This window comes from Rattus norvegicus, chromosome 20 (genome assembly GCF_021556685.1).
Source record: "Rattus norvegicus strain SHRSP/BbbUtx chromosome 20, alternate assembly SHRSP_T2T, whole genome shotgun sequence".
In the NCBI taxonomy this organism is placed as follows: domain Eukaryota; kingdom Metazoa; phylum Chordata; class Mammalia; order Rodentia; family Muridae; genus Rattus; species Rattus norvegicus.
The window spans coordinates 53,314,876-53,337,967 of NC_141553.1; the positions used below are offsets into that span (position 1 = coordinate 53,314,876).

The window sequence follows — 23,092 nt, forward strand, 5'->3', positions numbered from 1 at the left end:
TAGATCTTGCTTTTCTGGTGTGTTTGGATATTCCATGTTTGTTTTGGTGGGAGAATTGGGCTCCGAGGATGGCATGCAGTCTTGGTTTCTGTTGCTTGGGTTCCTGCGCTTGCCTCTCGCCATCAGATTATCTCTAGTGTTACTTTGTTCTGCTATTTCTGACAGTGGCTAGACTGACCTATAAGCCTGTGTGTCAGGAGTGCTGTAGACCTGTTTTCCTCTCTTTCAGTCAGTTATGGGGACAGTGTGTTCTGCTTTCGGGCGTGTAGTTTTTCCTCTCTATAGGTCTTCAGCTGTTCCTGTGGGCCTGTGTCTTGAGTTCACCAGGCAGCTTTCTTGCAGCAGAAAATTTGGTCTTACCTGTGGTCCCGAGGCTCAGGTTCGCTCGTGGGGTGCTGCCTACGGGCTCTCTGCAGCGGCAGCAACCAGGAAGACCTGTGCCGCCCCTTCCGGGAGCTTCAGTGCACCAGGGTTCCAGATGGTCTTTGGCTTTTTCCTCTGGCGTCCGAGATGTGTGTGCAGGGAGCAGTCTCTTCTGGTTTCCCAGGCTTGTCTGCCTCTCTGAAGGTTTAGCTCTCCCTCCCACGGGATTTGGGTGCAGAGAACTGTTTATCCGGTCTGTTTCTTTCAGGTTCCGGCGGTGTCTCAGGGACAGGGGTCCTGCCGCTCCTGGGCCCTCCCCCACGGGAGCCCAGAGGCCTTATACAGTTTCCTCTTGGGCCAGGGATGTGGGCAGGGGTGAGCAGAGTTGGTGGTCTCTTCCGCTCTGCAGCCTCAGGAGTGCCCACCTGACCAGGCGGTTGGGTCTCTCTCTCACCGGGTTTCATCACCTGCCATGGCTTCTCACCCTCTCCGCCTCCGTCTCCTGTCTCAATTTATAAGTTTTTAATGCTTGTTTTCAAACACACACACACACAAACACAAATACACACACACAAACACACACACAAACACACACACAAACACAAATGTAGTGTTCTCTATTTAAAGTCGTAGCATTCTTCCAAGAAAAAATTCTTGTATCTATGAAGTAACTCCTTTCAGTTAATGTCCAATTGATGCGTTCCAATGTTAGTCTTTAATGTAGCAAATCAAGGTTATAGTTCAAGTGTCAAAGAGCTTCACAAATCTCCACTGAATTCTTTCTCTCTAACATTGGAATAATTTACACTAAAATTAACATACAAGTTAACTTATTTTCTTATATTTCCTATTATATTGATATATTAATTTATTTTACTCCAGTTAATATATTCCTGAAGGGACATAATTACTCAGTTTCGTGTATGGTTTTGAGAAATTTAAGGACCTGGCTACTGGGAGATTGAGTATGCTCTAATGAGTATATGGGCAACAAGAATTGTACTTGGTGTATTTTTTTTATCTTTTGTAGGGAAGTTGTAAGAGTGGGGGCAAGGAGAAACAATGAGTTTGGGGTATATGGTATGAAATTTCCAAACAATGAATAAAAATATTGTGTTGGGGCAAAAGAAGAAATTTTAAAAATTCTCATGTGCTACATACATCAGCATACATGTCCTTGTTTCCTCTTAATATCTCTATCTCTTATCTCTCTTCCTCTCTCACAAGCACATATACATGTGTACGTGCACACACACACACACACACACACACACACACACATCAGAAGACATTATACTGCTCACTGAGATCTTCAAGATTCAGCTGTACCACTCTCAGGCATATACTCACAGGATTGTATATAGCACTATAGACACACTTGCTCGACAGTCTTTATTGCTGCTTTATTCCTAATAGCCAGAAACTGGAAACATCCTAGATGTCTATCAACTAAAAAGTTAATTGTAAAAACATGTTACATTTACACTGGAATATTATTCGGCAGTTAATAAATTGAGTCATAAAATCTGAGCATAAATAAATGGAACTCTTACATAAAAAAGTCATCCTGAGTGAAGAACTCAAACTTAGAAACACAAATGCTACATAATTATTTTATTTGTAGACACTAGATTTTTAAGCCTTTAGCTTGCATGCTATAATTCCTATAACCACAGAAATCGTGTAAGAGGCTATGGAGGAAGAAAGGCTCTCCATGGAAGAGGAGGTAGAATATATTGTTGTGGAACAGACCAGAACAGTACAGTGGGAACTGGAGGTGATTAAAAGGGAAGGGAGGATGGATAACAGAGGGAGTACAGGAAGTGACAGATAGCAGTAAGGGTCACATCAAAGCCTATGACTGTAGCAGCTTTCTAAAAAGTATACATATATGAAAGAGATTGCCTTAGTTTGGTTTTATTGCTGTGAAGAGACAGCATGATCATGCCAACTCTTATAAAAGAAAATATTTATTTGGGCCTTGCTTACATTTCAAAGGTTTAGTCTGTTATCATTATGGCAGGAAACATGGTGACCTGCAGCCTGACTTGGTGCTGGCGAGGTAATCAGGAGCTCTATACTTGGAAGGGGCAAAGAATGACACCGGATCTGGCTAGAGCATCAGAAAACTCAAAGTCTGCTTCCAAATAGTGCCACTGTCTATGAGTCTACGGGGGTCATTTTCATTCAAATCACCACAGGAGTCTAAACATGTCACCAAATAGTGGGGTAGACAAAGTTCTAAAAACGTAATTTTTTTAGGAGGGAGGGTCTTATGCACCCTTTGCTCCTAGATAACTGCAGGGCATTTCTATCAACCTGCTTTAGCTCCCAAATAAAGACACAGAGTCTTTGGCATAAGCCGGGGAGGTTCTAAGCTATTCCAACCTAACCAGGTTATTAATACACAGTCATATGGCCCTTTACCTGTAAACTGAGTCTTGCCCTGGCTCACTCTGGTCCATGTGTGTCCTCATGGCTGTTCTTTCATCATTACCTCATGGTGAATCATCCTGTTCCTTCTACATGGTTTCTTCACACCTTCTAGTTCCTGTGTCCCTTTCTCTATCTTATTCAGCAGTTAATAATAGGGTTCTGGAACACCCTATTCTCTTCTGCCTAGCTGTTTGGCTGATCATCTCTTTATTAACCAGTCAGAAGGGATGTAAAACTATTTTTACATGGCATTAAGACAAGAGATGCTTGACCACGCCAAAGTTTGTACTGAAACCAGATCTCTGGACATGGCAATCAGCATCTGAATGCACAGTACACACCCCCCACCCCCAAAAAAGTCCTAGCTAGACAATTTTTTGACACAAAGAAAAACTCTCAGTTCCATGAATAGCCTACAACATATTGAAATGTTGGTAAAATAGACCCTCTGAAAAACTCCACACATCATCGACTTTGCCAAATTTATTGGTTTTCTTCACAACCTGATGGTAAGACCCTATTGTTAAAGATAGTACATCCATATGCCATTGAGCACAGAAAAGTAGAGTTGGGACTTAAATTGAAGCATGGTATTGGAAGATACTCTGTGTGCTCCAGGAGGAGAAAGACAGTCATTGACCCAGCTATATATTCTGTGAACCACAACAATGACTTTCCTGTAAGACATCCTGGGACAATAGTGGCAAAAGCTTTGTGGGAGTAACCAGCCCCTATCTGATTGGGATTTAAGGTACACTCCATGTGATGGAGCCCATGCCTGACATTGCTCAGGTGAATAAGAACCTGAGACTGGTAAGGTCATGGGGCTAAGGAAAAAAGAGTCATTATTGTTCTGCTAAAGAAACGTAAAATAAAATGACTTTTAATGAGATCCCGCCATACCTGTAGATCAGTACCTTGCTTACTTATCATCACATCAGCCTCATCTTGCAGTAAATGGAAACTAACACAGAGACTCACAGCACAGACAATGTGCAGAGTAAGAGACTTAGAAACATCAAGTCCTAAATAGCACAGCTTCATCAGAACCTTCCCCCTGAAGGTCAGACATTTATGTGGAAGAGGAAGCTGAAAGATTGGTAGAGGCAGAGTTGAGGGATCACTTCTAGATGTGTCTTTCAGATACAACAATACTGAGACACATTTGTCCTTAAAGAGACTATAGCAGTACACACAGGACTTACACGAGTTCAATCCAAGCATTGTCTCAGCACTTAGAAGGGGAAGTGGGAATGATCACTCATCCTTAACCAAGAGGCTATCTACAACTGATGCTCAGTGGCAAAGGAAACTTAGTTTTCTTCCATGGAGTTACTCTGGTGATCTTAACAATATTTCCAGGTCTGTGCCAAACTCAGTAGTTAGTTGGCTCATGCAAAGCAACCTCAATGATGTTTTGGCAGGTTTTTGCCTCATTTTGTTCTGTTTGAGCATGAAACTTCCATATTGGTCTTTTACTTGTGTACTTTGGCTTTTATTTTTGTGTTTCTTAGGGGTTTGTATGTGTATTTTTTTTGTTCGTTTATTTGTTTTTAAAGAGAAACAGAAAAGGCAAGGAGTTAAGTGGGTGGAGCTATGGGAAGGGTCTGGGAGGAATTTGGAGAGAGAAACAGCATAAACCCGTTGAAGGAATCAGAGAAAGAACTGGAAGAGCTTGAAGGGGCTCGAGACTCCATATGTACAACAATGCCAAGCAACCAGAGCTTCCAGGGACTAAGCCACTACCTAAAGACTATACATGGACTGACCCTGGACTCTGACCTCATAGGTAGCAATGAATATCCTAGTAAGAGCACCAGTGGAAGGGGAAGCCCTGAGTCCTGCTAAGACTGAACCCCCAGTGAACTAGTCTATGGGGGGAGGGCGGCAATGGGGGGAGGGTTGGGAGGGGAACACCCATAAGGAAGGGGAGGGGGGAGGGGGATGTTTGCCAGGAAACCGGGAAAGGGAATAACACTCGAAATGTATATAAGAAATACTCAAGTTAATAAAAAAAAAAGAATAAAGCGTGTGATCTTTTTTCAATTAAAATAAAAAGGCAAATACATTCATGGTTTCAGGATATAAGTTGTTCGCACAGGAGACTAAAAGGAGAATAAAGGGGTCAGACAAGTTAAGAGAACATATTGAGAAATAGCTTATTTTCACTTACTTTTGATGCTAAGCACAATGTAAAAGGCTGAAAAACAAAACCCTTCTTGGATTATATTTCTTGTGTGATCAATCACACCACAGCTCCATCTAATACAAGTTTGACCTAAAATTGGAATCCCTTAGGGACCTAAATGTATATAATTATACATAAACATTTTTTTTCCTGAGTCCAACATTTGGTGTATGTTACGGGTTTGTGACATTATTTCGAGTTATTTGTATAGGAGTGGCCCATAATCCCCTGATAAAGAACATGCATTTTAATACATTTACTGCATTTAATTTTATCTATATTTTGGACATCTTTGCCTTTTAGGAGAAGGTGGTTAGATTAAATTACTTGCTCTAAATCACTAAATAGTGACTGTGGGTTTTAGTATAAGAACGTGAGCAAGGGGGATAATTTTACCTGATTTGCCTTCAGAAATTAAACAAAAGGTAAAGGTGGAGCTCATTTCTGCAAAGGTTTCATGGTTTCCTGTGACAGCTCACACAGAACACAGGAAAGTTGGTTGTGCTCAATCCAGAGACTGGTCACACCTTTACTGTGTGCCCTTTCCCTGAAAGAGGAGTGATGCTCAAATTTGAAGGAAACAATCACTCCCCCCCCCCTCCCGGAGCTGGGGACCGAACCCAGGGCCTTGTGCTTGCTAGGCAAGCGCTCTACCACTGAGCTAAATCCCCAACCCCAATAATCACTTTTAAAATGTTACCCAATATCTATTTTACTCACAGCATCAGATTTCCAGAGAGTCTAAATAAGTGGAAGTGATTAATGATCCCAAATCTAACATGAATAACATGTGGGTAAATTTTCAATGTTGCAACACTAATTAGTATAACAAAAAAAAATCTTTATTTTTCTTGGCATTTAACTCCATTTCTTACCAAATCCTTGCATTTGATGTGCAACGTGCACATGATAAAATTCAAATAGACAATTGAGTTTTCTGGGTTGTAAATCTTAATAAATTTAATTTTGAAGATGTGATGATTTTTTTTGATGATTAGTGCAACAACACACAGTGATCTAAATATAAATTCTGCTGATTGCTGACTGCAGTTGAAAGAGGCATTTGATCCCCATCTTTCTAGAGTCACAAAACTCCTGGGACAAAGTAGGAATAGCTAATTAGGTTGCTGCCTCCAGAAAGTTAATTTATTGCGGCTCATACCATGGATATCTGTCTTTCTTTAAGTATTAACAACCAGGGGATTCTCAACAGTAACTTAGTATCAGTCCATTTGCAGATGTCTGGTCATTATTTCTCATTTCTATTCCATTTTAAAGCAGTTCGTGCTCTCATAAGTCATTTTTACCACTTTTATAATATGTAAAACCATATATCAAGATGTCTAGTTGCCCTTTTGAAGGGAAAGTAAAGTCCTGAAATGTAATTCAATGAAAAAAGATGAGTATTAGCACACTCTAGAACAATTGAATATTCATATGGAAAATAATGGAGTTCCAGCAGATCTTTTGTACCATATGTCATGATTAATTCAAAATGGATCGCTGACCTGTGTCATAGGAAACTGCAATATTTTTGGATGAATAGCAAAGTAATACTTTGTGTGTGAAGGATCCCCGCAAGCATCATACTCAGCAGAGTGGCAAGAGTAAAACTTGGTTCATCTTGACCCGTTCAAACCTCTGTTATCCGGCGCAGTTCAATTTAGCCATATCTAAGCACAACACAATTCTGAACAAAAAGCTTTCTGATGACAATTGTCTCAGTCCTGTGTGCATAAAAGGACAGTTTAAAACATGTTTACATTGAAATTCTTTACAGCGTACATATGAATCCTTCCATAAGGATGAGTTCTGTTCACTTAGAAACAATGCTCAAGATAGAGGTCTAGGGAGAATGACCGAGGTAAACACAGTGGCCTGTGCTAATCCGTATGGTCTTGCCATAAAATAACAGAGAAGTTACTTAGGCTATTGCAAAGTATAAGTGATATCTCTCCTAAGAATGGGTTTTAAGGACTAAAAAGCAATGTTGGGGAGGTAGTGGGGGGGGTGGGGAGTCTGGGATAAACTAATAAATGATGTGAAACCTGGCTCCATGGGTACCTAAAGACCAGCAGGCTGTAAACTACATTTCCCCCTAGAATTCCTGGTGGAAGACAGGTAAACATCTTCTTCCTTCGAATAGATAAGCCTCAATGTTTAAGTTTTTCTGGTTTCTCTACTGCCTTTCTGTGTGTACAGGGACCTCTTCTCCTCAACATTTATGTTCTTAGGATAGGCAAGAAGTTTCTAGAAATAGCAGCGCTACCTCATGCATAAAGTAACAATACTGAAATTATGTTCAACAAAATTAATAGCCTTCTCTGTACTGGCTAGTTTTATGTCAACTAGACACAAGCTAGAGTCATCAGAGATGAAGAAGCCTCAATTGAGAAAAATGTTTCTAGGAGCTAGTTGTAAGGCATTTTTTTTCAATTAGTGTTCAGTGGAGGAGGACCCAGTCCATTGAGTATGGTAGAGTCCTGGATTCTAGAGAAAGGAGGTTGAGCAAGTTAGAGGAAGCAAGACAGTAAGTAGTACCCTTCATGGCTTCTGCATTAGCGACTGCCTCCAGGATCTTGTCCTGTTCGAGTCCTCATCCTGTTTGAGTTCCTGCTCTGACTTCCTTCAATAATGAACATGAGTAAAGAAGTGTAAGTTAAATAAACCCTTTCCTCCCTAACTTTTTTATGTTTATAGTATTTTGTTGCAGCAATAGAAATTCCAGGACACACTTCTTTGGAGCGATAGTTGTAACTCAGTGCTGTCTTAACATGCTTTAACCCTGGTACTAAAGATAGATAGATAGATAGATAGATAGATAGATAGATAGATAGATAGATAGATAGATAGATGGATGGATGGATGGATGGATAGATAGATAGATAGATAGATAGATAGATAGATAGATAGAGGCTGAAAACCTAAGCTAATGCAAGGTTTGGCCTCTGTAGCCATCACAGTGGCCTTTCTAAATGCATCTTTGTCAAAGATATAGACATAATTATTAATCTCTCCTCTTTAAGGCATGATTAAGAGAGTGAGAAAACAAACTAGATTTGCAGTCAGACAATCAGAAGTCTGAAGAAAGAAAGAAATGCTTACAGAACACAAGGAGAATGGAAAACCTAATTCAGTATAGGGAAAAGGTTTTAAGATGAATTCAAACACAGGATATGCACATGGTAAATTAACACATGTATATCTGTTTAACACTATTAGTTTTTGAAAAACATGCATTCAAGAGAAATAATATTCAAGCTTAAATATTTTTAAAGTTTTTTTTTTGGAAAATAAAACAATTGGCCATGTTATTGTTGGTATAAACTAACTAGAATTCTCATGCACTTACACATATAACGCAAATGCAGTGTACTCAGAAATAACAATTATTTAAAAGAATGTAGAGCATCATCAACTAGTCTAACACTCCATTTAGGAGAAATGAAAGTACAAGTATATATATATATATATATATATATATATATATATATATATATATATATATATTTTTTTTTTTTTTCACAGAAACTTCCAGGCCAGCTTTATTTAGACAAAACTGTAAACAAGGCAGATGAAGCCAGATGTCCTAATTTGTATTCCAGTGCTATGATAATCCACTCTCATCAAGATCAACTTGGAAACAAAAAGGTTTACTTGGCTTAGGCCTCCAGTTTACAATCCCTCAGGGTAGTTGGTGCAGGAACTTTAATCAGGAATCTGCAGGCAGGAACAGTGAGGGGATGTTGCTTGCTGGCTTGCTCACTGATCTGCCTACTCCTGGCTTTCTTAGACAGCCCACATTCACCTTTCCCAGATGGTGCAGCCCATAGTAGACTTGGCCCTTCCACATCAATCTTCAATCAAGAAATTCCTCACAGATTCTCACAGATATGGATACAGACCAATCCGGTTGTATCACGTTGACAATAAAAACTAGCCGGGACACCAGGTTAATAAATAAATGAACTGCAGCACATGTATGCAATTGAATATTATTAATAATCAAAGACATTAATACACATAAAAGCATGGAACAATATATTTTTGCTAAAGTAAGGAGAAATTACATACATTTATACAAAATGGAAGCTGTTAAATACTAGAAAAAAAAGCAAGTAATTGTCAGAATGGGAACGGGGATGGTATGTGTATGTCAGGGAAGATTTCAGAGCAAACACACACAACCTGGGCATGATGTACGTGTTCTTTGTTTTATTTGTGCTAGTGGTTTCATGGTGTAAACATTTGTCGAAATTTAACAAAATTGTAAGCCGTAATAAGTTCTGTTTGTTCTCTTAGCTACACCTCAGCAAAGCTGTTTACAAAGCCATGTATCTGGTATCCTAGCAGCTAAGCTCTCTCGGTGGCTCTCTGTCTCAGTAGCCATTTCTTAGCTTATTTCTCCTGTAGTTTAAAAAGTAATGGCTGGATAAAGACTACTCAGTATCTTGCATAGGAAAGACACTGGAAGTGGGTAACCTACTTCAGCTCTCCTTAATCCCGACAGCCATAGTCTGCTAAGCATAAATGCTCTCCTTGGACCTCAGCACTGACAGCTCTCCCTCCTCCCCTGCAATTTCTATTTCTCTGTTTTGTTTAGCAAGTGCCAGTACAATTTCTTGCCTTGGCTCTGTCTGCAGTGAAAGCAAACCTGAAATCACATTGCACCCTATACTACCTAGTTATTCCATTTCCACCGATATCTTTAATCCTTCTGCAAATATTCACTCCTGCTTTAGGTCTTCTGGAGATCCAAGTTCCAGACTGGGCCATGTAGTCGATTTTTCATGTTTTCCTTCCCTTTATTGAAAAACAGTATGCTGTTGTTACAGAAAAGGAAAAGCATAAGTGGGGCATGATTTATCTATTCTAACTCTGCAGTCCAATTCCTTTCACTTATATTTCAATTGCTAAAGTGGAATAGGGATGGACAGTGCTCTATTGAATAATGACTGAAATTAAAATTCCTTACACTAGAAATTGTCTCAGGCAAATGTGTCTGTTTGTAGATATTGACATCTTTCTAAAGGTCATTGTCCATATTGTCCTATAGAACATTTTGAAATAGAAAGGGTAGTAATTTTTAACGAATTTTAAATATGTGGTTTAAATATCTGGTTTAACATGGTGTTATAGTTATCACTTCATAAATATGAAGTGATACCACAATGTAATAAATTCTGGAATCATGTTTAAAAGGTTCAAAGAGTTCTTAAATGCCAGAGTATTTAAATAAATCACAATGAGAAAGCAAAAATGTTTGAAATTGAGTGATTATATAAATGAGAAACTAAGAGTATAGGAATGCCTTTTTAAAGGGATATAGAAAAAATGTATTTTGGAAAATCGTTTTAAGGAGGAAAAGGTAAAAGATAAAGATCAATGAGCATACTATGCCAAGAATAGAAAAATGGAATCAGCTCAACAAAGTGAAGTAAGAAATATTATCCCTCCTTGTGGGCATATTTATTGCAGGGGGTGGTTCTGATGCTTTGATCAGGAATCTGCATGTGAATGCTGAAGGTACTGTTCCCCAGTTGGTTCTTGAATGATCAATAAAGATACCAGCAGCCAATGGCTGGGTGGAAGAGGCGAGACTTTCCGCTTCCTGCAGACTGCCTAGGAGACACAGGAGGAGGAGGAGGAGGAAAGAAGAATCGCCATGGAGAGAGAGAGAGAGAGAGAGAGAGAGAGAGAGAGAGAGAGAGAGAGAGAGAGAGAGAGAGTCAGCAGTCATGTGAAATCTCTGTGGAGTGGCTATTGGCCGCTTCCCTGTCTAGGCCTGGAGTAGCAGGCGGGGATTAGAAGAGCAACTAAGCTGAGGGTAGATTTAGGGTGCTGAGCAAGGAGAAGGTAACGGGCAATTAAGTTGAGGGCAGATTTTTATTGTTCAGCAAGGAATAAATGTACCCAGGACTTCTAAGACATGTTAAAAAAACGAGCCGGTGTGTGTGTGTGTGTGTGTGTGTGTGTGTGTGTGTGTGTGTGTTTCTTTTACTCATGGATCCAAGAGAACCAGGACTGTAGCTGGTAGTGAGTCTGCCCAGAGTTTAAAGTGTGGTACTAGAAACTGCCCACTTTAATTTGTACCATTTATCAAGATGAGAAAGAGTAACTTTGAGGATTTCCTGTGTGTAAAATAGAAAAGGAAAGAAGTTTTACAAACTATAGAGCTGATTTTAATTGTATGGCTGTATCTTATTTCTGAAGCCTGATATAGCTTATTTCTATACATCTTTTAGATTTTTAAGTCTAAAATGTTATGTAATAATTAAAAAAAACTACCTAGCAATCTCTCTGAAGAAGTTATTACTGATTTGCTCTTACGTAAATATTAGGTGAATTTAAAAGTATCATTTATTTCATTGATTTCTAGGTATTTTCTTATTATAAATGGCACACTTTTCTTCTTAACCATCAAATATAAACTAAGAGGACTTGAAAACTTTAAAATAAATACATACCTAGTATGAGTTTAAGGGTTGTGAATTTAGCACAACTAATTCATTTGCATAGTTTGTTTTGTTTTGTTTTTAGTGTCTTCTCTAGGTCATTCTATTCCTCAGCTGTAGTTAAAAACAATAACCTAATGTGGTTAAAAAGACTGTCTTGCCATAACTATAAAAACAAATCCAATATGATAAAAAGCATATAAATGACACTAAGAGGTTTTTTAAATGGCATAAAATTAAATTTAGCAGACTTGCCATATAAAATGACATAAGCTATTCTTTGTTTCTTTTCTTCTTTTTTTTTAAAACTTAACTTTCAGTTAGTCAATGTCTTAAATCTTATCTCCTACCACAATTGCAGAAATTAATGGTATAAAGTGCTCTATTCAAAGACAAATTATCATATCTTCTTCAGTAAGTGCCAATTCCCTCAACACCCACTAACAGAGGTAGAACAATAGAAAGGTGTTGGTTAACTTAAGTCTTTCTTAGATCATGGAACTTTCATTAATTCTTTGGGCAAACCTTTTTGTAAACACAGTAATTTTGAAGCCATTTGCTTTTGTGGGATACATATTTTGGCTTCCTTCCATGCTACTTTAATTTTGTGGTTCACTGAGCAAAACTAAGAGTTTTCCAGAAGGACTTGTACTTAAAACAGTCAGGGATGTGTTGCCTGGTGAGATTCTCAGTCTTTTCTCTTGATGAATGTGTCTGTTCTGTTCAGAAAAACCCCTTTGTTTTTGGAGCCAGGAGAGTTCTCTCTCTCTCTCTCTCTCTCTCTCTCTCTCTCTCTCTCTCTCTCTCTCTCTCTCACAGACACACACACACACACACACACACACACACACACACACACACACACACACACACTAGCTGTATTTTCTGTGTATGATCACTCCAGCCATTGTAAAAGATGTTATGGAATTCTAAGTAAACCAAACAATTCATTTTATATTACAGAATATCAAGCCAACTAAATAAAGTAAAACTTAGCAAATTTCATAGACAAGAGACCCGAGTCTTCAGAAAGCTGTCAAAGTCACTCTTCCATATAAATGGCATAGGGAATGACAGGGTCTCAAACCTGTGTCCATCTGATTCATAAGACCCATAAATAACTAAGTATCCTACTAAATTTATACACAATTTGTAGCTCAATTTCATGGAGATAATTTATTGATTGACTGTTAAAGGGGAAGTAACATTGTGGCACCCAAGCATATAAGCAGAAAATATATTGTCACAAAGTATTACTTCCAGTGGTACTGGTATAGGTTCCATCCAATTTAATTCTTAGCTTTGCTGCTGTTATCATAGACTAGTTCATGGCACTTAAAAAAAAGTGCAATAGGAACTCTCAGGATTTTACAAAGGTGACCCTAATAAGGACTCCTAAAAATGGAAGATACAGTGTGTTAACACATTAGCATTCCTTCTAGGCTCTGCCCAGCAGTTAGCTAGCAACAGCCCGGTAAGCTTGGTGTGCTATAAAAGGGATTGTTTCACCTCTCTTAAGTCTCTCTAACTCTCTGTCCCTTTTCTCTCTCTGATCCCCATTTACTCTCTCATGCCTTTCTCCATCCCTCTCTTTCTCTCTCCTCTCTTCTCTCTCCATATATTCCTGGCTGCCTCTTCTCCCCCTCTCTCTCCCCTCTCCCTCTCCCCCTCCCTCTTCTCTCTTTCTCTGCCTCTACTCCCTCCTCAAATCATTTTCCATGATCCTGAATAAACTCTAGTCTATACTACACCCACCTGGCTGATACCCCGGGGATGGGGGGAGGTATTCTTCAGCTTGGGTCCACTGAGGCACCCCTTCCCACCACACCATAAAACACTCCTCTCTATAAAACATGTCCTTGGCTTTATAAAACACATCACGGAGACTGAACTTGTAATTTTCTACAATAGCAAGGCTTCCTGTGGTGGGACTGGAACATGGTATAACATGATACAATAAGACTAGGCAGAAAACTTCTTATCACCTTTGGGAAAGGCAACCCAGTAGGAATAAAGGGTCCCAAGGCATGCAAAAAATCAGAGACACATCCTAAACCCTCTGTTAGGAATTCCACAAAAACATCAACTGAATAAACATAATATACCCTCAGAGGACCTAGAACAGACCCATGCTGGCTCCCTGATAGCTGCTTCTGTCTCTATGAGCTCTTAGTAACCCTGCTTGGTTGACTCTGTGTGCCATGTACTCACGGTGTCCTAGACCACTCTGGCTTCTAAATAATCCTTACCTTCCTTTTGGATTTCCTGAACTCTGCCTAATGTCTGGCTGTAGGTCTCCACATCTGCTCCCATCAAGTACATCAGCCACCTGAGAAAGGCTCTCTGATGGTGACCGAGGTAGGCACCAATCTATAAGTGTGGCAGAATATCATTGGGGATCACTTAATTATTTCTTTTAATTCTAGGCCCCTGAACTCTCCAGCCTCTGGTTTCTGTTCATCGAGGGAATGTGGCAGATGGGTCCTCTCTCTAGGCAAGTGCTACAAATTTTCCAGCCATTGGTTACCAATCCTTACACATTCTGGGCCTTATTGTTCCAACACATCTTGCAGGCAGGGTAGATTGTAGGTCAAAGGTTATGTGACTGGTTGGTGTCTCAGTTCCACCACTGGAAAACTTGCCAGCATACAGAAGGTGGCTAGTTCAGGGTGCACATTCTCTAATACTAGAAATCTTCACTAAGGTCACCCTTATTGACCTGGAATTTCTACTACACCAGGTTTCTATAACGCCTACAAAATGGACCTTAATTCCAGGAGTCCCTCCCTTTACCCTCTTTCTCCATTCCTACCCATCCACCTGATTTCTCTGTTCCTATTCCCACATGCTTCTACTCCACATGCAAAATCTATTCAATTTTCCCATCATAGTGCTCCTCTTTCTTCCTTAGCCTCTCTGGATCTGTGGATTGCAGTATGATTATCATTTTCTGAACAGCTAATATCAATGTATAAGTGAATATGTATGTTTGTCTTTCCAGGTCTGGATTACCTCACTCAGGATGATTTTTCTTTTATAGCTCCATGTATTTGTCTGCAAATTTCAACGTGTCTTATTTTGTTTTGTTTTTATTTTGAAACAGATGAGTAATACTTCATTATGTAAATGTAACAAAAATTTGATCCATTTTTTTTCAGTTGAGGGACATCTAGCTTGTTTCCAGTTTCTGGCTATTTTAAATAAAGCTACAAGGAAAATAGTTGAGCAAGTGTCCTTGTGAATGGGGTGTCTTTGATATGTGCCCGATGGTGGCATACCTGGAACTTGAAGTAGATCAATTTTCAATTTTCTGAGGAATGCCACATTGATTTCTATAGTGGTTGTACAACTTTGCACTCTCACTAGTAATGGAGAAGTGTTCCCCCTGCTCCACATCCTCACCCAGCCTGAATTGTCACTTGTATTACTAATCTTAGGCATTCTGAAAGATGTAAGGTAGTATCTCAAATGAATTTTAATTTATATTTCCCTTATGAATAAGTATGCTATAAAAAGACATTTTTAAGTGTTTTTCCGTCATGTGAGATTCCTCTCTTAAGAACTCTGTTTAGATCAGTACCCCATTTTTAAACTAGAGTATTTGGCATTTTGATAACTAGTTTGTTGAGTTCTTTATACATTTTGGATATTAGCCCTCTATCAGATGTCGAGTTGGTGAAAATCTTGTCATTCTGTAGGCTGCCATTTTGTTTTGTTTTGTTTTCTTTGATGGTATCTGATATACAGAAGCTTTCCAGTTTCATGAAGTCCAATTTATTAACTGTTGATACTATTCTCTGTGCTATAAGTGTTCTGCTCAGGAAGTTGGCTCCTATCCCAACATGTTCAAGGCTATTCCCTACTTTCTCTTCTATCAGGTTCACTGTCTCTGGTTTAATGTTGAGGGCTTTGATTCACTTAGACTTGAGTTTTGTGCAGGGTGTCAAATGTGGATCTTTTTGCATTCTCCTACATGCAGACATACAGTCTGATTAAAGCTACTTACTGCAGATACGTTCATTTTTTCTGACTGTGTCTTTTTGGCCTATTTATAAAAAAATAGGTGTATGGAATAGGTGTATGTCCATAGGTGTATGGAATTATGTTTGGGTCTTCAACTCAATTCAGTTGATAAATATGTTAGTTTTTATGCCATAAAAATCAGGTTATTTTTTATTACTTTAGTTTTTTTACTACGGTTTGAAATCAGGGATGGATGGTGATGCCTTCAGAAATTATTTTATTGTTCAAAATTATTTTAGCTACACTAGGATTTTTGATTTTCTATATGAAGTTGAATATTGTCCTTTCAAGGTCTACAAAGAATTGTGTTGGAACATTAATGGGAATGTGTTGAATACATAAATTGTTTTTGGTACAATGGCCATATTTTTTTACTACATGGCCTCTAGTTAAGCAGGCAGCCTTTGCTGGAGTTGGAAAAGGGAGATGACAATATGACAATGAGGAGGAGAGTGAGAACTGGGTATAGGTTGGATGAACAAAGAGAGATTGGTGGAGGACTGTGAGTGGCCTACTTGGAGCTCTGTTAGCTGAAGTGGCCTCTGACTGAGCAGGGATTCTTAGTCCCATTTAGGGGCCAAGACATAGAAATGGGACAGAGAGAAATGTAAAGGGTTGGAATGACTGAGAAAATGGAGAAGTCCATAGGCTGGTGGTGGTCTACCTGCAGTTCTCATTGCCAGTATGGACTCTTGTCAAGCAGAGGTCTCAAGAAACAGCAACAAGGTCATCAGGACTACAGAAAGGGTATCACTGAGAGAGTGGGAGATGCCTATGAGCAGGCAACCTACCTTCTTTCAAGTATTGATAATACAAAAAATACTATTCACAGGCTTCCAAATCTCTAAATGTAATTTTCCCAAATAGTAGTTCTCAGATCTGTAGTTCAATCAATTCTCCCCAAAGGAAATTTCAACTTTTAAAGTCGAGATGTTAAGTTTGATGATAGTATTCAACAATTCTAAAAGCTACTTGAACTTTTATGGTTTATGAAATTTAGAAACCAATAAGCACAGTTTAAAATCATATTTTATTTCTGGTATTCATTCTATATATCAGCAGAGTACAATGACACCCTGCCCTGGCACATCTGCCAGTGACTAACAGTCATCCTCTATGCTTACAGACAAGAGTACTTGGTAATGATAATCATTTACATTACCTTTAACCCTTGCAGATACCTTTGAAAGATAAGTATTTTACACACCACGCTTCATATCCAAGATATTTTATTAATTATCCTTCAGATACCTCTTTATATAATACTTATTTATGGAGCATATTAGAGAAATATTTCATAAGAAATAGAGTGAAATTATATTAACTCATGAAGTTTTAATATTGAATGTAGAATAAAGACCAAATATCTCTAATTATAAAGATAAAATATTTAAAAATTATTATTTCTATATTATGATTTTTATACATATATATTCTTAGTGATGAAATTGTTTACTCTAATATTTTACATATGATTAATGTGTCATTTGTCAATATATTGCCTATGAATTATTTTTAATTTATTCTTGTGATTTTGTTTATGTAGTTGTTCATCAGTAGATGTTAAGGTGAATGTGATTTCTTTTTATTCTTCTTATCTTGCATCAGAATCAGTTGCCCATGTTTTTGGTCAACCAATTGACAAATAGATCTGGGGGAAAAATGTAGGTGTTTCTCCTCTTTAAGTTTATGTGGTCATATACCCTGAATTGTTCCTGGTCAACTGACTTCATTCATTAATTTTTCCTAGTTCTAATAAATATATTTTATCTCTTTCCATTGATTTCTGAAATGATGTTTCTGTGGAGCATAGTCATGGCAACTCTGGCATATTCACCTGATTATAGGCCCTTGTCTCCACCTTTCCAAGTAGATGCTTCTCAACGCTGTCTTGAGAGGGCTTATATTCCTGAATACATGGCCGATGTATTTCTTCCTTGTTTGAACACTGTCCCCTCACAGATGAAAATATCACCCCCCCCCAAGGATACATTCTTCTATATCTCTGTGACACAAGACACAGTCTGGTTCAACACTGATCAAATTAATTAGATTTTGCCAAGACAGTTGTAGCCGTTTTGGGGGAAATTACATAATGTGTTAAAAAATTAACACATAGATCAATTAATTACTTTACAAGTAGTTAATTTTCACTAAACTTACTAGTAGCTAAAAAGAAGGATTGTTACTAGTACATCCTAGTTACTTAGTATGCTGAATGGGCATGTAAAAAAAAACAAGATTAAGGATGAATTTTTTGATAGTAACTGAAAAATGGTGAACACACATTTTTGTTCACTTTCCAAGTAAAGACATTTTAAATTGATGGATAATCTAATGAATTTATTAAAAAGTTCCATATAAAAATGTTTAAGTATGGACCAAATAGAAATGCTTACCTGAGCAGAAATAGAAGTAGACTTAAACATTCCATGATTCCTCTGAATACTGTTTCTTCATTTACAAAGAGAGAAAATTGCATAAATTCATTTTTAAAATATTGTTTTGCTAAAATAGCCTTTAATGAATATCTTAACAAAGAGATTTTCTAAATTTTGCTTCTTGTTGGACATCATATGTACTTAAAAGAAGTGAAGAGACGGGGCTGGGGATTTAGCTCAGTGGTAGAGCACTTGCCTAGGAAGCGCAAGGCCCTGGGTTCGGTCCCCAGCTCTGAAAAAAAAAAGAACCAAAAAAAAAAAAAAAAAGAAGTGAAGAGACTATATTCATAATGACCAATATTAACTGGGAAATTTATAGCAATATCTCCATGACTACCTATCTTTCTGTCCACATCATTATTTTTCTTAATTAGCCTATCCTGTCCTTGTTCAGCAATTTCTATGCTAGAATTTTAACTGGTCACCTACTCTGAAAGACTGCTAAATGACAATCCTTTCTTTTACAGCCTTAAGGCGCCTCTGGTCCTAATTATGTGGAAGCCTCTTCCAAACTACCAAAATCGTCTCTCTTAGTACACATACATCTTTGTGTTGGTTAATAGTATGAAACAATGTGGTAAAAAATGATGTGATCTGTAATAAATACTCCTCTAATGAAATGTTGGTATCATTCTATGAGAAATAGTAATTACATGTTCAAAAATAACGAAAGAAAAAGGAGGGCCAAGTAAGGTTATCAGATGAATGAGGATTGGAATTATCTTTTGGGTTGGAACAAGGAAGTTTATCAGTAAGGATTTATGAAAATGTAAGAGGAGGAGATAAAAAATTTGACTGAAATGGTAATTCAATTAAAATATTTAAATCAAGAAAATATATGTTGCCAGAGTACTAGGTTACCATTATGAGAGAATATTTGATATATTTCTAAAATGATGTTTTAAATACTTAGGAACAGGAGAATGAGTATGAGAACACACAGAAGTCATGTGACCCACTTAAAAGTAAAGACTTCTGTCCTGACTAGACCAAGGACAATGAGACTTAGAAGGAATAAAATCATGCTGAAACAGATCAAAACAAGCAAGCATGTTCTGTGAACAAATAAAAAAATGGAGAATCAAAATTATATGTGCATGTGAGTAATGATTCTGATACATGCTAAAGGAGACAGGTGGGGATGGAGCTTATGAAGGTAGACATGAGCTACAAGAATTTACAAAAGCTGATGTGAAACTCAGTTTGCAGTTTTAATTTATATACTGTACATAACTAATAGAGCATATATGATATTTGGTCCATATATATAGCCACAAAAATGAATTGAGTAAGTTGAATTTGTATATTTCTTCATTTCTCTATTATAACTATTAGTTTATTGTAAAAACATTCAAAATAGTTTTTGATTTTTGAAATATAACGTCACCTGATCCCCCTGCTCAGAATGTTGGAGAGTGGTGAGGTTGAGGGGAGAAATGTAGAGAGACAGAGTTAAAATTGAGGAGCATTAAGGAGTGATAGGGAAACCCAGTTCAGTGGGAAGGTTCTAAAATATATGAAGGTGGTCATAATGAGAGATCAAATAATAAGATGGAGTCCAAAGTGCCCATCTTTTGTTATCAAATGAAACCCCCACTATTGGGATTGGGATATATCCAATTGAGTGGTGGGCCAAAAAGATTCAATGGAAATTCCTGAACAACCCAGGCTGTTGCTGAAACAATAGGATACTTTCCAAACACTGACAGCAAAACCTCTTTGTTGAATATGAAAACCACATAACTCATTGAACATGGAAAGATTGAGCTGGCACATACATAAAATGTCCACCCCTGTCTTAGTCAGGGTTTCTATTCCTGCACAAAACATCATGACCAAGAGGCAAGTTGGAGAGGAAAGGGTTTATTCAGCTTACACTTCCACATTGCTATTCATTACCAAAGGAAGTCAGGACAGGGACTTACAGAGGGCAGGGACTTGGAGGCAGGAGTGGATGCAGAGACCATGGAGGGGTGCTGCTTACTGGCTTGCTTCCCATGACTTGTTCAGGTTGCTTTCTTATAGAATCAAGGACTCCAGCCTAGGTACGGCACCACCCACAATGAACTGGGCCCTCTCCCCTTGATCACTAATTGAGAAAATTCCTTAGAGCTGGATCTCATAGAAGCATTTCTTCAAGGGAGGCTCTGTTCTCTGTCATAACTTCAGCTTGTATCCACTTGGAACACAAAACCAGTCAGTGCCACCCTTATATTCTAGTGTCTTTGGTAAGGGAATGTACTCTGCAGGCTACCAAAAGAGAAAGGCAAACATCAACCCAGCCACAAACCCTTTGATCTGTAATGCTGTCCTGCTTGCAAAATATCTTAGGGTAATGGTGGCACAAATCTATTTTCTGATTTTATTTAAGGCCCACTATACATGACGAAATGATGCCTAGCACTGCTTAGGTGGCCAGTAACTGGAGACTACATAGCCCAGAGGCCAAGGGTAAAACCAAATACTACTGGCTTAAAAGTACTTAATAAAATTACTCCTAATAATAGTGTACTATACTCATCATGATCTTATTCAGCCATGATCAGAGAGATTCCTCCAACTGATGGTAAGAACAAATACAGAGACTCACTGCCAGACATTATGTAGAGAGATGGAGGGAGGCCTTGGAACAAGCAGCTCTAAGTGACATGCCTCCATCAAATCTCTCCCTTCAGAACTCAGGGAAGTAGAAGGAAAATGAATATGTGAACCAGAAGGGAAGGAGGAAACCAGGCAAACACGTCCTTCTAAATCAACTGATTGATGCTTATATGTTCCCACAAAGACTGAAGCAGTAAGCACAGGGCCTAGACGTGTAGGTCTACCCCAACTCCTCTGTATATATACTATAGCTTTTATCTTAATACATTTGTGGGACTCATGAGTGTGTGGAGTATGTCTCTGATTGTTGTGCCTTCTCTTGGTTGGTGCTCTTTTCCTTCTGTTAGTTTGCCTTGTGCAGCTTAAATGTTGTAGCTTTTGTTTTAAATTATATTTAATATTGTGACACTTTGTTGTTAAAATTTTTATTGAAAAGAAAAAAATAAAGAAATATAACATTGCAATAACATGCTAGAACATCTTAAGGTTAATTTAGTGTCTATTTATCGTACAGGAATTATAATCCAGCAACATGGCTGCTCTGGCAAGGCATCACATGCAAAAGACCTTCTAGGTCCATGTGATCTAGCTGGAATGCAGAAATGAACACACCTTTAATGCCTCTGGTTTGAATACACACAGGCCCTAACTACAAACCTTTAATCCAAAACTATGAAGATATAGTTGGTTTGTAGAAAGAAGCAGACATGTTTCCATGTTTGAAAGTGAAGATTCATTGATGAGCAGGAAAAGTGATGAAACAGAGAAAGATTTGACAGAATGAGTCCAAGATTTAATACATCCAACTCTCATGAGAACAGCAGAAAGAAAGCAGAAAGAAGAGAGACAACTTAAGAAAACAGCATACATACAGACAGAAAGAAAGAGAGAGGGAGAGGGAGAAGGAGAGGGAGAGGGAGAAGGATAGGGAGAAGGGGGAGAGACAGGTGGGGGGAATGTGTGTTTTGTTGGGAGTTTTACAGAGACAGGATGCAGGCGAAGACAGAAAGAGTCAGATACAGATAATGAAAAGGAGCCAGAAGATTAGAATAGATTGCCATAGTTAATTTACAGCCAAGAAGAGCAGTTCAGTCAGAAGCCAAGAGTATCCAGTTTCAATCGGGTACCTTGGGCAGGAGTTTGTGCTAGAACGGCTGAGTTGAATGTGGCAGCCATAATTCAGAAAACTGTAAGAAAGGTAAGATTATTTAACAAAATGACAATTACAATTATTCCAAGATGATAATTACATCTGACAAATACAAAATATTTTTACAACTTATTTAACTCTCTTGAACCTTCTTCCTTTTATGTTACTCCCATCTCTGGAAGCTATACTTATGTGTTCAACTCGTAGGAGAAATTTTTTTGATGTCATAGTAGTAAAGCCATGTGGTTTTGTCTTTTTCATGACATGATAGGGTAAATTGATGGGACATTACTTTCTTTGGTGATATTCCCATTGTTGCAAATGATATGATTCAATTTCTTACTGATAAATTACACCCCCTGAGTATATACACCATGTTTTCTTTATCCACCCATTGACATTTAGGTTACTTTCATGCTCTTATGGATGGTGCTATAGTAAACATGGAAACAAACAAAAAAAGAGAACTTTTTAGACACTCAAAGGGGTGAAGATAGAGAGTAGGATAACCTGTTTTTACATTTTTAAATAACTTTCATCAAAGTTTACTTGCCTTCCCAAGTTTTTGGTAAAATATGTTGATCAAGGCAACTTAAAGGAGAACACGATTATTTTAGCACTTGGGGTGAGGTTATAGTCCATCTAGATGGGGAAGTCACAGCAGCAGGAGTTTGGGGCAGCTAATAAAGCTGCATCCATAGTCATGAAGCAATGAATGACAAATAATTGTGTGAATTTATTCTTCTTTCTTTTGTACAGTTCAGGATGCCAGCCAATGTAATGGTGGTACCTCATCAACTAATCGAGATAATTCTTATGTGTATGTTCAGAGGCCCATTTTCTAGGTAATTTAACATGTAGCAACTTGACAGCTGATATTAAGCACTGCAACTCTAACCCTTACCATTGTAAGACCCAAAACATCACTTTAAACCATTGCTTTCTAATCCTTGTCCTCAAAGACTTGTTAGACAGCTGGAATGGAATTATGTATTGAGGTGTAGGCATTAAGGATGGACCAACCCATACATTGACAAAAGGCCTACTTCACACTGTTTCTCATTTCTCTGATGATAGTAGAAATAAAAACATCAAAACTGCCCTTCTGGAGTCTCCTAGTGAAAGGAATAAGCAAACTCTGGCTGTGTATGTTGTCCTGACATTTTGATTTGCTGGTCAAAGATGAGAATATTACATACTATTATCTGTACCCTTAAGTTGTAATCCAGCTGGACCTGTCAAACGAGTCACAAAGACATACTAAGAAGATATGAGGAACCATTACTCCTATATTTGTATAGTGTTTATAATTACTAAAAGTTCCTCTTACAATATAGTAGCTTGTAGATCTTCACTGCACACATGCTCAAATTTTGTGTGTAAGCTGAGTTCAATCACTAGGACTGACTTCTACAAGTTATCCTCTGAACACAAA

General features: G+C 38.1%; 1 long non-coding RNA gene across 12 annotated transcripts in view; it reads left to right on the forward strand.

Moving 5' to 3' along the window:
• LOC120098847 (uncharacterized) overlaps nucleotides 1-23,092 on the forward strand; it is a 230,891-nt gene that overhangs the window by 83,442 nt on the left and 124,357 nt on the right. For 2 of the 12 annotated variants that reach the window (XR_015645308.1, XR_015645316.1), the window contains exon 8: nucleotides 22,417-22,502. The exons of 9 other annotated variants lie outside the window; for them this stretch is intronic. This is a non-coding gene — a long non-coding RNA (uncharacterized LOC120098847). Of the gene's footprint in view, nucleotides 1-13,868; nucleotides 13,937-22,416; nucleotides 22,503-23,092 lie in introns of all 12 variants that reach the window. One more of the 12 variants, XR_015645307.1, reaches the window with a different exon arrangement.